Below are 16,191 nucleotides of genomic sequence, written 5' to 3'. Positions count from 1 at the left end.
TCAAATAAAATGGATTGATATCTGGTTGTATGTTAGTGTGAAAAAAGTAACTTGTCAGGTTTGGGGTCTCTGGAGACCCCACATTGAAATGGGGAAACGATCAAATCGATACTTTACTTTTTCATTTGTCAAGTAAAATAAATAAATCCACCACAATGCAGGCCACAAAAAACATGAAAATGAAGTGGCACCCTTCCACACATTCATAACGATTACGCTCGCACACACACACACACACCCCACAAACACCCCCATACCCAAAAATCACCCACAGACATCAATTGAAGGCTATAAAAATATTGACTTTTTGTTACATAATTTGTCAAAAATATCATGGTTACAATGCAGACAACACACACAATCTGAAGGGGTGACACCACAGCACACCCACGGAGGAGGAAAAACACACATGACCCCCAAACCCATAAAACCCACTCATAATAAATTAAACATTGACATGGCATGAGTGGCTCTCTTACATAATTTGTCAAATAATAATATTTACTGTATGGAGACGTGCTGATACCCCGTTCGGTCTCGTTCTGTCTCGTGTATCTTATCAGTGTCTGCACTTGTTGGACATTTGTTGTGAAAAAATAAGGAAAGTGTGTTCAGCTGAAATCAATTAGTATTTTGTTTCTGTTACGGGGCTGACGAGACGTGAGACATGCGGATCCATATGCAAAGCTTTATTATGAAACATGGTCATAAAACAGGCAGGGTCAGAGATCGGCAAACAGGTATGGCAAAGACAAGACAGAGCAATCCGTGGAGCAAGCGTGGGTCAACGATCAGCGAACAGTATCCAAAGGGGCAAGGCAGAGAGATAATCCAGAGTCGAGAGCAATAATCCAAACGGGGAGCGAACACAGTCCAAACGGCAAGGCAAAGGGGTAAATCCAGGAAACACGGGCAGGGTCAGACACGGCAAGATATACAAGGCAAGACAAGACTATAAGAATGGCTCTGTAAAGTTGCTATCGCTGAATGAGTGATAAACGCTAACAATTACAGAAACACGGCAGGCACGGTAAAGCCGCTAGCGCTAAGAGAGCACTAAATGCAGACAATACTCGGCCCAGAGCAAGAGGAAGTCCCAGGTTAAATAGTGAGTGCGTGATTGTGAAATGAGCATCAGGTGTGTGTGATGAGTGAATGGTGACAGCTGTGATCTGTGCAATGCATTGTGGGAACTGTAGTCCAGTGTGCTGTGTAGTGTGAGAGTCAATGTGGTGAACGGGTGACCTCTGGTGGTGGTAAACCAGGAGAGCATGGACCAGATTCGTGACAGTTAGACAAGTATATATATAAAAAAAGCTTAGTTTACCGCGGCAGTTATCGTGTGAAGTCCTCGTCGTGTGATGACCGAAGAGTCTAAAGACCATCGACTGGGATAAGTATCACTGTTTATTTCTCCTCTTTTCTACTGCTTGTTTCACTTCTGTTTCAGTTCTTATAACCATTTGTTACTGTGTAAGTTGTTGTTTTTAGCATGTGTGTTTGGTAGCGTTATTTCTTAACATTACTGATAAACTATACTGTCGTGATTTGCATTTATCTATTTTAATTCGAGTTTATTATGAATTTATGATGTCTGTATATGTCTTTTATTAAGTTTCAGTTTTATTTGAGTTATTTTAATACTTCAACAAACTAAATAAAAATGAAATTATATATATATATATATATATACATATGTATGTATGTGTAGTTGTACATATATATAGTTGTTTTGGTGTTTGGCTTAGTGTTATGTTAGAATCATTATTATATTCATACCTTTTGTTCTTTAATATTTTTAATAGTTTTTAGCTTTATTTTTTGCTTTTCATTTAAATGTTAAGTTTTGAAATTTTGTTGTATGCATTTATAATTTTTATTTAATTTCTTTATTTTTAATAGTATATGTAAATGTATAGGTAGTATTTATAAAGTTTTAGCTTGTAGTTTTGGATCTGTTGTCCTCATTTGTAAGTCGTTTTGGATAAAAGCATCTGCTAAATTACTAAATAATAAATAAAAATAATCAAATAAAAAAGCTACAACAAAGAACACACACAGAGTACAAAAAAATGCTAAACTTTGACAGAATATTTTTTTTTATTATTACAATAATAATTTCGTAGTCTCTTAACATTAATCTAATAATAAATAATAAAAAAACGTGCGATCTACACCTATGTGGAAATGGCTAAATGAGTCATCGAGTAATGCTCTAGAGCCATCTGGTGGCTGCTGTTAAAATGTCATGTTTTTAATTTTAAAAGTGTTTGTTTTCAAATAGATGGAAGCAACTTGGCATTAAACTATGGCACCTTGGCCATGTTATCCTCATGAATTAAAATTAGGAATGCTGGTCTTTTATAAAGTGAATTTTACATAAAAACAGTTTATATAAATTTAAAAAATATATTATAAATCCTCCAAAAACTCCACAAATGTGGAGTAAAAACATGAATAAACTGAGTAAAAAAAGACCGCAAACAGTATGAGTGTAATTCCTAAATAAACAGTGCACAAGGGTTCAATAACTTTTACAGCTACTTAGGAAAACTGATGAAAAATGTTTTGTGAATACGGCCCGGGGTTATGCAGGGTGAGTTCACAAGATAATGAGCAACAGCTGATCAGGCAAGATGAGTCCGGGTAATGGGGAATGATATGACGCAGCACCTGAAAGTAGTCCCCAGCTCAGTAGCCTATGATATATACTATAGCTAAAGCCTACTACTTTCAGGTCACACAAGAGCACATCTTTCAAGGGGACTACTTTCAGGTGCTGTGTCATATCACTGCGCCTGCTGAACCCATGGTACGGCAGCAAAGTTCCTTGATTATTACGCCGGAATGAGAGGATAGTTCCTAGCCATATCGACCTAGAAAATCGCAACTTTCATTTTCCGTCAGTCTTAGTACACGAGGTAACTACAGAAGAGTCAATCTTTAAATAGGAAAATTATCGAAACTCTTTGGTCATTTTTGAGCGAGATGCTAACGGTCTAATCCGATTCAATGATCTATGCTAAGCTAAGCTAAAAGTGCTACCTCCAGACCCGGAGATCGGCTGAATGGATTCAAAAACGGTAAAACTCAACTGTTTAACTCTTGGGGAGTTGTAAAATGAGCATATTTCCAAAAAAAGTGGAGTGTTCCTTTAAGGCGAGACACTGCAGGTCAATAGGGTAAAAAATAAATAAAAAATAAACAACTAATAATTAAACACCTTACCCTGCTGACTGATTACACTGATAATTGCAAACATTTTTTGTATTACAAGTCTTCTAAAATGTTAGGTTTAAATATGCAAATGAGTCATTATTTAATGAAATATGCACAAATTTGCATACATTTCTAGTACAAAAATCTAAACACTGGATGATGTCAGTTTCAAAATTCTTTAGTTTTTTTTTTTTTTGTCAAAAATCTAATTTTGTCACTCCATAAAATACGTGTCTGTTTACAGACAGGAAACAGTATATATTCACAATTTTGGGGGGAATAAAATGTTGTATATAATCAAGCAAATGATATATGAACCAATCCCTCTGTAAAACCTTCAGGATATAAAACTGAAGTTTGGTGTGTAAGTGCTACTGAACAGATATATGGCTCAGTGAAGGAGAAAAAAACTCATTTTGAGAAAACGGCTTTTACAAATATGTAGTGATTGAAATCTATAGACACAAATAGATAAAGTGCTATAAAAGAAACACTTAACAGTGTCTTAGGATGTTTTCTTTCCACTAGTCTGAAAAAACACACTTTATGAAAAACCAAAAACCTCAAAATAATGTATATTATTTTATTTATACAAAATAAAACATCTACAACTGATGAGTAGTTTATAAACAGGGGAAGCAAACAGAGGAAACAATGCAAAATTAATTCAGAAAGCTTAGTAAATGATTTATTGATGCGTTTACACAACAGGTTTTGAATCCTTTGTAGTGTGTGCTGCACTGTAAGCGGTGACTGGTGAGGATGTAGACCAGGTTCCTGCAGAGTTTAGCTCCAACCCTGATCAAACTCACCTACCTGTGATTTTCTACTGATCTTGAAGACTCTGATGAGCAGCTCAGGTGTGTTTGATTAGGGTTAGAGCTAAACTCTGCAGGAGTGGGCCAGATTTGAGGAAGCCTGGTGTAGACAGATGTCTTCTCTGACACACATGGAGTATTTTAACGCTGTGAGATAACAGTACAAGGTTGCCATTCCAGTGATTTATAAGTGATCTGGGATCTGTTTGATTATTTCATGATATGCTATTTTTAAGATAACTTACCACATATTTTTAAATCGTTAGCATATTACTTAATAATCATTTGTGAACATACTCATGTTTTGTAAATGATTAGTTCATCATCATCTAATCACTTGTAAATTATTTATAACTTAATCTACAAAACAGAAAAAAATATTAACATATCACTTATTAATCATTTACGAACATATAACCATGTTTTGTAAATGATTAGTTCATCATTAAATAATCACTTATAAATAACTACAGCTGAACGTTACAGTGTTACCCCATAATAAAGACCCATTTTGAATGTTTACGTGATTTTCTTCTCTTGGTGGAGCCTGGACCGTCCTTTGGGTGATGGTCTCCTGATGCGGTCGCACTGTTCCCCCGGGAGCAGTTATAAAATATTGTTCTTGTTAATACTTTACAGCATTTCAGAAATAAACATGCATGCAAATTACAGCGAATACAACAATTACCGTACGGTGTTCGGCAGTGGTCAAAAACGTACTAAACACTGAATGTTAAATAGTTTTCATCTTGTAAACTCAGAGATGTGGATTCAGAAGTTAATTAAATTACAACACAACCCCATGTTGTGTTGTAATTTACAACACAACTGAATTACTTACTGTTTGTCAAAAAACAGTAAGTAATTCAGCAGTTGTTCTTTACGCGGGTGGTGAGAGAAAAACCATGATATTCTGGTGCAAGGGGTGCAAGGGGTGATGGGAACTGAAGTCCAGAACAAAACAAACAATAATGCAGAAGCGTGTCCTCTGGTGGCTGTCAAGGGCACAGCAGACACTGGCTATGACTCTTCTGTCTCAGTCTTTGATGCTCATTCAGGAGAGTGCATGCGTGTGATGCTGCTGACGCAGGAGCCGGCGTTCTGATGTAGAACGTCCATCTCTCTTAGTTTATCGTCTGTTTAATCTGGTTCTAATAATTAAGGCATCCACTGCTTTAATTTCCTCTCTGTCGAAATCTTCAGACATGTTTATGAACACTGTTTTATGCAGCTACAGTGTGCATCTTCTTCTGCTTGTAAAGAAGTGCAGCGCATGCAGGTTCAGCGACTCCTGCTTTAGCAGCATCACACACACACACTGTGGTTCTCTCCTGAATGTGATTAAAGACTGACACAGAAGATAAATTATGCTTAAATATTGCTATTTTTTCTTTGCACAAAATAAAGAATCCTCATAGCCTCCTATCCTCCTTACTATGTTTCTTGAACGCTTCAGTTCCCTTGATGTCTACTGAGGGTCAGAAAGCTGTCAGATGTCATCAAAAATATCTTAATTTGTGTTCTGAAGATGAACGAAGGTCTTACGGGTTTGGCAGATTTTCATTTTTGGGTGAACAAACCCTTTAAGTGTGACTTAGCTGTCTAAATACTTTAACATATACTTTTTGCTGATAAATTTGAATAATAAAGAATGCAATTTGCAGTCGGCGCTGATAGCCTTGTGGGCAGTGTGCCAACATACAGCGCTGTTATTGTGCTAATCCTGAAACAAGAACCTTTCCTGATCCACCCCACACTTCACTTCCGGTCAATTCTCATCTGTCCTGACACAATAAAGGCAAAACATGCCAGAAAAAGAGAATAGAATTAGCAGTAAGACTAAAGTCAACATATAAAGTACAACATATTCAAAACAGAAGAAAGTGTAGAAGAGGGTCTCCAAGCTCAGTTCCTGGAGGTCTGCAGCTCTGCAAATTTCAGCTGATTTGAGAACTACAGATAACAAGGTTGGAAACACTGCTGGACTGTGGTCCTTCAGGAACTGAGTTTTGCACCCCAGATATAGAATATAATAAAATACTTACGGAGGATGAGAGGCAGTGCACCGGACCCCATACTGACACATTAATAAAATAACCTGCTGTCCGGTGTCATCTAAACCAGACACTTCCTGTTTAAACGGTCATTTCACACTTCAAGAGGAGGGAGGAGATGAAACTCCTTACAGAAATAAATGAAGAAATAGGAAGAAAAATAGTTCCATTCTAAGATATTGAGCTTCTGTTTTTAGTGCATGCAAGTTGTTAGAGCTCTGTTTCTCAAAACATCCTTTTTCCCCTGTCCTCCATCCACACGCTGATTAATGCATCATTTTCAAATTTCCAGGATTGAAAAGTGGAAGTAAACTATAACAGGATTTGTACATGAGAGTCCATAAATATATTTTTGTGTTCCCACAAAATCTTTGGACTTTCTGATGTAGCTAACATTTGATTTCAGTTACAGCTAAAAAGACTGTAAAGGTAAGTAAATCAGACATCTGCCCTCTGCTGGCTGCTTATAGACCCTGAGGACTGCTTTATATGTTTGTGATTCACTCGTGTTACAATGGTGATCTGTTTTTTCATTATTTTCTTTATTATTTATTCATTTTTATAATGAAATAGAAAAAAGGAAGACTATTTTGTACAATATATATATATTAAACTATATATAGTTTATTTAACATTAACCTTTATGTATTTGGCATACACTTTTATCTAAATTGACATTGCATTTAAGGAACACTTTTAAAAATAAAGCATTATAATATTATTTGCGTCTTTGGTTCTATGAACCTTTTTATTGCACAAAACATTCTTTACAGTGGGAAAAAAGTTCTTTAGATCATTAAAAGGCTTAGAAAAGGTGGTTCTTTTAAGAACTGTTCACTCAAAGATGATTTGAACCAAAAAATGTTTCTTTCGGCATCACTGTGAGTTTACACACAACATACGGAGCATCTCTTTTATCTTCTGTCTGTCAGTATAAACTTTAATAAACATAAAAAAACCAGTAATTTTCAATTTTGTTTTTAGTGTTCGTCCACTCTCTGTAGGATCTAGATGCTGCTGATCGTCTCTACTCATGTCAGATATTCAGTCACAGCTGCTGCTTCAGGAATCCACAGCAGGTTTCTCTCCAGAGTCTGCAGGACTGAGACTGACAGCAGCTGATCAATCTCACACACATCAACAGACTTCATGAGCGGCCAGCAGTCATCCAGCAGTGTCTGATGATTTCAGCTGATAACCAGTTCATCTAAATGTTCTCGATCCTAAGAAAGAGACATTTCTCTAATGATGACACCCTGTTCACCATGAATTCATAATGCCAAAGTCAGAAAGATGAGATTGAATTGAGTTTTGATTTCTATCTGTTTTAATCCTCATAATGTAGTTACGGTGTTTTCTCTTTGTAGGTCAGTTTAGTTACAGCATCAGAGAAGATCTACGTTTATCTGGTTAAAATGACCTTAGGTTAAGATTTGTGAAAACGTCCTACAAACAAAACAAATGTTTGTTTTCATGTGTTTATCAAATATAAAACTGCAGCAAAAAAACAAAAACAACAACAACAAAAAGCATATAATAAGAAAATCAAATATATGAATAAAAAGCAGTATACATGAAAATACATGAAAGCAAGAAAATCATTGCCTTTCAAACATGTGCACTATTTCATAACACAAAAAAATACATTGTACTTACATCTAATAATCAAACACTATTTATTGTATTGTTGCTTCACAGTAATTATATAATAATGTAATATAGCTTTAGAGCAGTTTCACCTATAACTGTGTTAAACAAGCGCTCACTGGAGAAAACATACTGTTAGAGAGAGAATACAGTGCATATGTATCTTTCATTAGTATTTGAGTCAAGCATGTGCAGAAGCAGTTCACTCAGATTGATTTCTTAAGCAATGCAAGCGTTACTGTGTCTGCTGCTGTCAATCTCTTTTAGTCGTCTGCTGTCTTCACTGAACTCAGGGACCTTTAAACAGAAAACACAGATAAAAGACGATGCATTGTGCAGGTGATGTGAATAATGAGCTCATTCTGTTGATGATTTACAGTTTTAAGATCAAGATGAACCTCTGATCATCACAAATAACTGAATCACTTAAAGCAGATTTATAATGTCAAATAATCAATTATGCCACAAGCTGCAGGAACGAGAGCAAATTATGAGCTGATAGTCAGTTATAAATGATCTAAAATCATATTGTAAGATTACTGTACATTGTAACATAATTCTTACGTGTTTTATTCTTCTTCCTAATAGGTTGAGCATAAGTTGCATCACTAGCATCAGCACCTGAAGAACACAAATGATAAACTGACGGTAAATTGTAAGATTTTTACATTTCCTCAATGAGCCACATGACTTTAGGATCATTCTGATCTGTAGCAGAACCGGTGCATGATGGTTCATATTTAAAGGAACACACCACTGTTTATGAAAATAGGCTCAGTTGAGTTTTACTGTTTTTGAATCCATTCAGTCGATCTCCGGGTCTGGAGGTAGCACTTTTAGCTTAGCTTAGCATAGATCATTGAATCTGATTAGACCGTTAGCATCTCGCTCAAAAATGACCAAAGAGTTTCGATATTTTTCCTATTTAAAACTCGAGTCTTCTGTACTTGCATCGTGTACTAAGACTGATGGAAAATGAAAAGTTGTGATTTTCTCGGCCGATATGGCTAGGAACTATCCTCTCATTCTGTTATATATACCATGGGTGCAATGATATAACACAGTGTCTGAAAGTAGTCCCCAGCTAGGTAACTTCCATCTTCAGTGTATTCCGGTTCAAATAGATACGGTTCAGGATCTGCACCAAAGTCAATATCTTCTGAATCGTCTCTCACAAACGTCTCCATGGTTGCAAGGCACGCTCCCTGTGCAAGCAGGTGGTCACATTGGTTATGTTGACGGAAGTTAGCCTATTTTATAAAAACAGATCATCTATTATATTTGATCTAGTTTTAAGCATCATTTGCCTCACCATGTACAGTGATGTTGAGAGGATGACGTTTCTCTCCAGATTCAGACTGACACCAGTAAACTCCAGAGTCAGATGTGCTGAGAGAGACGATTCGACATGTAGATCCTGTTTGTTTTGAACAATCTTCTGTGTTTCTGTCTGTGTATCTCCTCACTGTCCATCCAGTAGAGTTACTCTGATCCTCACAGCTCAGAGAGAGAGAGTCAGACGAGAAGTGTTGACTTCTGCTGGGACACTGAAGGAGAAACACCTGGGAATATCTCATTCAAAACTGACAGCACATAAAATCTGTAAGTAAAATTAAGATTAAATTTACCAATAAAGTTTAAAATAAGACGGGTTATATCATGCATATATTATGAGTGTGTATTTGATAGTGCTCTGTTACATGTACATCTAAAGTTGCACATTACAACTTGAAGATGATGTGGAAACACTATTTTCTTTGTTCGTGTCTCTAAACATAACTTTAATAAATAAATCACAGATGTCATGTAGTTAATTCATTGAAAGGTGCATGTTTTTGACCGTTTCAGATGGTCTGCACCAGCACATGTCATCTGAACGAAAGGTTTGATCTTGGGGAAGCACGCACAACAGCAGCTGTGTGTTGTCATGACTGTCTTCAGAATTGATCCACTTTTATTAAAGCAATGCGGCATGAAGTTACTGTATTCAACAGCACGGTCCAGCACGGTATTCAACATATATTTCACCAAACCTAAAGGACTGAAAATCAGGTTTAGCATAAGTCAGCATTTCAGCTGTTAGCCTGAAAATGCAAGTGAACTGAGATTTCATTCCTGAGATAATCTACAGAATGTGAAACAAGCTCGCGGTTACATTAGAGTTCTGGATTCTAGTTTATGCTGAATATTGTTTGTTACTGTTCCGCATGTTTAACACCTCATTACTTGAAGACACGTACTGTATAAATCACAAAGTTTTTCAATGTAGTAGGCCGGCTCTGAAACCAGACCAAAAAAATTAGCTGGAGACCTGTAGCAGTATGAAAATGGATGTGTTTTTATCTTTCTATTATTTGTTTGTTTTGTTCTGAACCACGGTTTCATTTTTAACATCACAATTCGTATTATATTGTTATGTGTGATTGTAAAAGTTTTGTGCGTGAGTGTCTTGTTTTTGCAAACAGTACTGCTATAATGTTAGCGAGCTCTTTGTGTTCTTGGCTTCTCTTTACCCACTCTATAACGCTAGGAGCTCATGTATATAGTGAACGATCGATCCTCGAGCCATCGATATCAACCTATTCAGCACCAAAATGAGACCGTCGCACGTAAGAAGGTTTACCGTAAGCAACATCCTAAGGTATAGTTCGGGGGACACACCTAGGAAAGGTATACCCTTAGTTAAGGTGTACCTTTAGAGTCTTCGTAGCGCGCTAAGAGACAATGTTATCGGGAAACGCAGCCCTGATCATATAGCCTAACAATTCATGGGTCTAAGTGCAGTTATTGGATAGCACTATATTGTAGACAGATTGGAGATTAATCCTAATAAACATGCCGTTACAACTGAAACCATTACATTAAAATACATTTAAAACAGTGTATTATTCAGCAATTTAAAAAAAATGTTCTCAGTAATTAAAGTGTTTAGAAACAAAGTATTTGCATTTAATTTGAGTTTTTGTAAATAATGATCTCTTATTTTTGTTCTATAATTTCAGAGTTGCCTTCTTAAACATAGTTAACAGACTTATTTTTCCTGCAAATTGCAAAAAACTGATAAAAAATGTTTTAAAAATACCATTCACTTAAGCATACTGTAGCAGTGATTCAGATTTCAACCACAGAAATCAGATATTTTATTTTTATTTTAATACAGTTATTGCTATTATTGGTCACACCACATGATGAGTGGTCGCTCCAAATGACAAAAATACCTTATATCATTCAAAATCTATTTAAAAAGACACGTGTGAAAAGTGCAACATGTGGCATTAACTGCAGGCATTTCTTTAGCCCCAGTTATTTCTGTACTTTGCCCAATATTGGCTGCTCAACTGACCCTTTCACCGAGAGTTTGATTAACAGGCAGTCGGACATATTATAAAGCCGAAAAACAAACCAGACAGGAGATTAACATCAGTGGACTTGAACTTGAAAAATGGTGTGCGCTGACATCTTTTCACGGTTGAAACAAGATACCTTTGCTTGGCAGTATAATCTGGTAGAATATATTAAAATAGTTATTAATAAATTACTAATAAATGCATAATTACCAAACTAAAATTACATGCTCTGAATTATTTTTTTTTTTTCTCATATTGTACAAAGATTGAACATAAACAGTCTGAAATAAACCAAATTGCATAAAAATATATTCCAAATTATACTGAAATAAAGTATTCTATGTATATAAACCATCAATTGAATATAAAAGCAAAAAACGGCCAATCTGGGAAATATATCTATAATGGAAATGCACCACATGATATTTTCAAATTCAATCAAAATTTACAAGCACAGAATTGGTCACCTAAACAAAACAAGCTAGCTTCCCACAAAAGGTCACTATGAAATTTATAATGGAATTAAATAATTGCAGAAATTTTTTGAGGTCATACCACAGGATATCCAAATTATTTTTTCCAAATTTGAAAGAGACTTACAAACCTGCTTGATGCTTCCATGGGTCCTTGGCAAATTGGTATATGATGCAATCTATCTTTGAATGTATTTCAACATAAAAGTCCTAAAATGGCAATTTCTTGATGGTCGCACCGCATGATATTTCATAAAATGGAAATCATCGGACAAAGTTTGTTTGTATATTATGACGGTAATATAAATACAAATGCTTTGCAATTTTATACAGTATTACAAAATACTTTGGAAATTATGCCAAATAGTGCAGAAAATGTATCTGAATAAATTTAGAGTAATTTCAAAGATGTTTACAAAAACAAGTTATTGCCAGACAGTCGCACCACATGATATTTTGACACTTTGAATAACAGAAATATTACAAGTAACTAATGTTTTTTGAAAAGTTAAAGTGAGTTCATACATGGGAGAGGCCCTTCATATATATGGCATCTTTTGTATGCATTTAAACCGATTTTGAATTGAGAAAATGCAATCGGACAGAAAATTTAGACGTCACGTCATTGACCCAAATATAAATTTCTTGTATATTTGAACTCTTTAACCCTTATTTTTATCCTCAGTTAACCCTATGTTTTCTTATGAGTGTTAGGTAAACTGCCGGACACGGAGGTAGGTGTAAAACACAGTGAGTTTATTTACAGGTTCAGTGCAACAGTGAAGAATGATAAGGTGAAGAGGTGAGTTCGTGAACTTCAGATATCTTGCTGGTAACGTGACGTGATTCTGATTGTGGCTTTGTCGTAAACAGGAGCGTGACGTAGAGAGAGCTTGGAGCACCGGGAGGCAGGAGTATCCACCACAGCGTTGGACGATCTAATAATAATATTAACAAAAACTTTAATAGTATCTCAGTGGTATTAATATGCAGTGTTGGGGGTATCGCAAGAATTAATCAGATTTTTGTTTCAAGTAACTAGTAAAGTAAAACTTTTAAATTTATAGGAAAATGCTTTTTCAAATAAGTAATGCAAGTTACTTTGTTTTCCTAATTAGTCACTGTCTCTGCTGTCCCGTGTTTTTTTTTTTCTTCTTTTGTTAATAAAAATAAATCAGCAGGCCACTCAGGTGAAAACAATTCAAAAGTAATGCAATTAGTGCTGTCAAATGATTAATCGAGATAAAAAAAATGCAATAGTATTATAATCGGACTATTGATGTCGATGATGTATGTTGATGTAGACGTAGTCAGTGTTATTTTACAGTGTAACGTGTAAGTTACTTTAAAATGAATACATTACGATATTGCGTTACTCCATAAAAAGTTACTAATTGCATTACTTTTATGTAAAGTAATACATTAAATTTAGTGCTGTAAAATGATTAATCGCGATTAGTCACATACAAAATAAAAGTTTTTGTTTGCATAATATATCTGTGTGTACTGTGTATATTTATTATGATTTATAAATACACACACGTACAGTATATATTTTGAAAATATATTTAATATATAAAAAAATTATATTTTTCTGAAATATTTACATGCATGTGTGTGTATTTATAAATATATACACAGCACACACACATAGTTTAATCAAACTATCACCGGTAGGATTTTTCGCCGCATTTTGTGACAGGATACACACACTGCAGTGGTCAACTGTTTGACAGCAAATAAAAGAGCTTTAACATCGCCGTTGTCTGTATGCACGTACACATAATTAACTGCACTTGAAGCTTTCATAAAATTAAAAATGAAAAACTGCACCATCACGAAGACGAACTGTATGTTTATACGTGAAATTCTGGGTTGCACATCGGTGTGCCATTAATCGATCTACTATAGCACGTAAAACAGGAACATGAAAGGATTATTCTAAAAGCAGCTCATGTAAACACCTTAATCATAATATTGTCTTATTCAGAATAAGTTATATAATACACATACTCACTGTTTTGTTCTGTTTCCACATTAAGGAAGCATTTTGAAATATACAGAAATCCCTCTGATTGTCAGGATCCTGGACTGTTTTGTTGTGTTTTTGCTCCTCATGTGTTCCCTGTGACCCAGTTTCTCCCCAGTCTGATTGTTTTAATTTGCATCGTCTTCCCCTATTACCCAGTGAGCCCCAGTCCTTTCAGTTAGTGTTTGTCGGATCTTGTACGCCATTCCTAGTGTTTCCTGTGCCTCCCATGCTCCCAGTTGATGATTAAAAGACTCGTTTGTGAATTCCTCGTCTCCTCGTTCCTTGCTCCGTGTTCCCTAGTGAACTGTGACACTAATGTTTACATCATGGAAAAAATCAAGTCCTGCTCTACTGTATTATCTATAGAAGTCAAATGGATTATAAATCTGTTTCATTTTGGCTCACAGAATAAATACCTTGCTCTTTGTGTTTCAGAAGCACGCCCTGGGGTTTCGTCCTGCGTCACTGGACCGCTTCCTAAACAGGGCATTTATACTTAAATTAATTTAAATAAAATTTTTAAAAAAATCATAAAATCAGAAGATAATCATTAATGTAACATCAACCAAAGTAGAAATACAGTCATATCGTTTTTATGTTTTTATGTTTTTCTTTCTGCTTGTAAAGTAATGGTCAATGATTTGGGAACTATTGAAATACTGTAAAGTTATCAAATATATAATGCTACGAATATGTTTTTATTTCTGCTTCCGTTAAAGAAAACGTGCTCACGGTTTAAGGTATTTTTCAGGAACATTGTAACAGGAATCTTGTATAAGCTGTCTCAGTCACTTCTGTCTCTTCGTGTAATCCTACACTGACCATCTTTTGCACTTTTAGGTGTATTAAGTTATTAACCGTTATCCTTTTAGTTGCCAATTCAATATGTATTTTATTATTATTAATTTTGGGGCCTACTAAACTATTAATGTGTTTCTTGTACAATGAATTCAGAAAATAAAACTTGAAAACGTATTTCTTGACTCAGTTATTTATACACATAATAACATTTCATAAACATTGAAACAAAACTACAAACTCAGCTGTAAGACAAACTCAAACTAAAATCTTAAAAAGTCAAACTCATCTTAAAAGACAAAATCAAACACTATATTAAAGCATTTTTACATCGCAGCTTCACAAAACAGAAACAGAAGGAAAATTAACTGAAAAGAAAAAAGTGCCGTTCAATCAAAATCTCCATAGAAGGTTTATTGTTATAGCATAGGTTTCTTTTCTCTTTTTTAAGGTTATTCCTATTTGAGGAAAAGTTGTCTCCATGTTTTGAAATTCAGCTTCAATAACGATCATTATAGGGTTATTTTAAATAGACTCGCTCATAAGCTCTGTAGTGAAACATTTAGCAAAATCTTAAGATTATTTTTGTTCAGTCTGTCTGCTTGACAGCATAAAACAAGAATAGACGCATAGTACAAATACAGAAAGGGTATTTATAATAAGCTGTACACAAAAACAGTAGTCTATAAAATGCTGCAATGTAAAAGTGCGAATCCTTGCAGGGATCCTCGCATAAGAAAACACTCTAGAACACTGTTCCGTCATTAATAAACAACTACAGTAGTCTAAAGTGAAGATCACGGTAATACTGTAGTAATGGCTCAAGTGTTACCAAATCCATCTGAAGGAATTACTATACACAACAAAAACATCAAAAGTTTACATTGACCACTAGAGTTATAATGACATCTGTTCTCTCAGTTTTTTGTTTTCTTGAACCAATCTGAATCAACACTGTACTGACTTCAGATGAATAAACAATCCTATTATCTTTTTAGAATAAAAGTGGTTGTTTAACAGCAGACCGTGACTGTGGTTCACACTTTATTTTAAGGTACAGTTCTCAATATTAACTAGGACATTTGCCTCAAGTAACTCCTGATTTGCTGCTTATTAATAGTAAGATAGTTGTTAAGTTTAGGTATGGACTGGATTAAGGGATCTTAAATATGGTCATGCAGAATAAGCCATTAATATGTGCTTTATAAATACTAATAAACAGCCAATTTGAGCCCCTGGAGCAGCAGTCATCAGTAACACAGGTATATTTGTAGCAATAGCCAACAATACATTGTATGGGTCAAAATTATACATTTCTCTTTTATGCCAAAAATCATTAGGATATTAAGATCATGTTCCATGAAGATATTTAGTGAATTTCCTACCATAAATATATCAACACTTCATTTTTGATCAGTGATAAGAACTTCATTTGAACAACTTTAAAGGAGATTTTCTCAATATTTAGATTTTTTTGCTCCCTCAGATTCCAGATTTTCAAATAGTTGTATCTCAGCCTAATATTGTCCTATCATAACAAACCATGCATCAAGATGATGTACAGATGAACCAAAAATTGACCCTTATGACTAGTTTTTTGTTTTTGTTTTGTTTTATTGTTTTTTGTGCTCCAGGGTGAAATATGCTAGTAAGTCTAATAAGCTACTAGTTAATAAAGGGAATTGGTCCTAAAATAAAGTGTTCCCTGTGTTTCTTAATTTGACTGTGAAAAGTATGAGATTCTGTTTGCACCAAAAGCCTTTGCACTATATTTGCTGATGTCTACAGTCATTGCTTGCTTGT

The sequence above is a fragment of the Barbus barbus genome (genome assembly GCF_936440315.1).
Source record: "Barbus barbus genome assembly, chromosome: 2".
Taxonomy (NCBI): domain Eukaryota; kingdom Metazoa; phylum Chordata; class Actinopteri; order Cypriniformes; family Cyprinidae; genus Barbus; species Barbus barbus.
The sequence above is the reverse complement of the archived record's forward strand: the minus strand, read 5'-3'. Positions refer to the sequence as shown.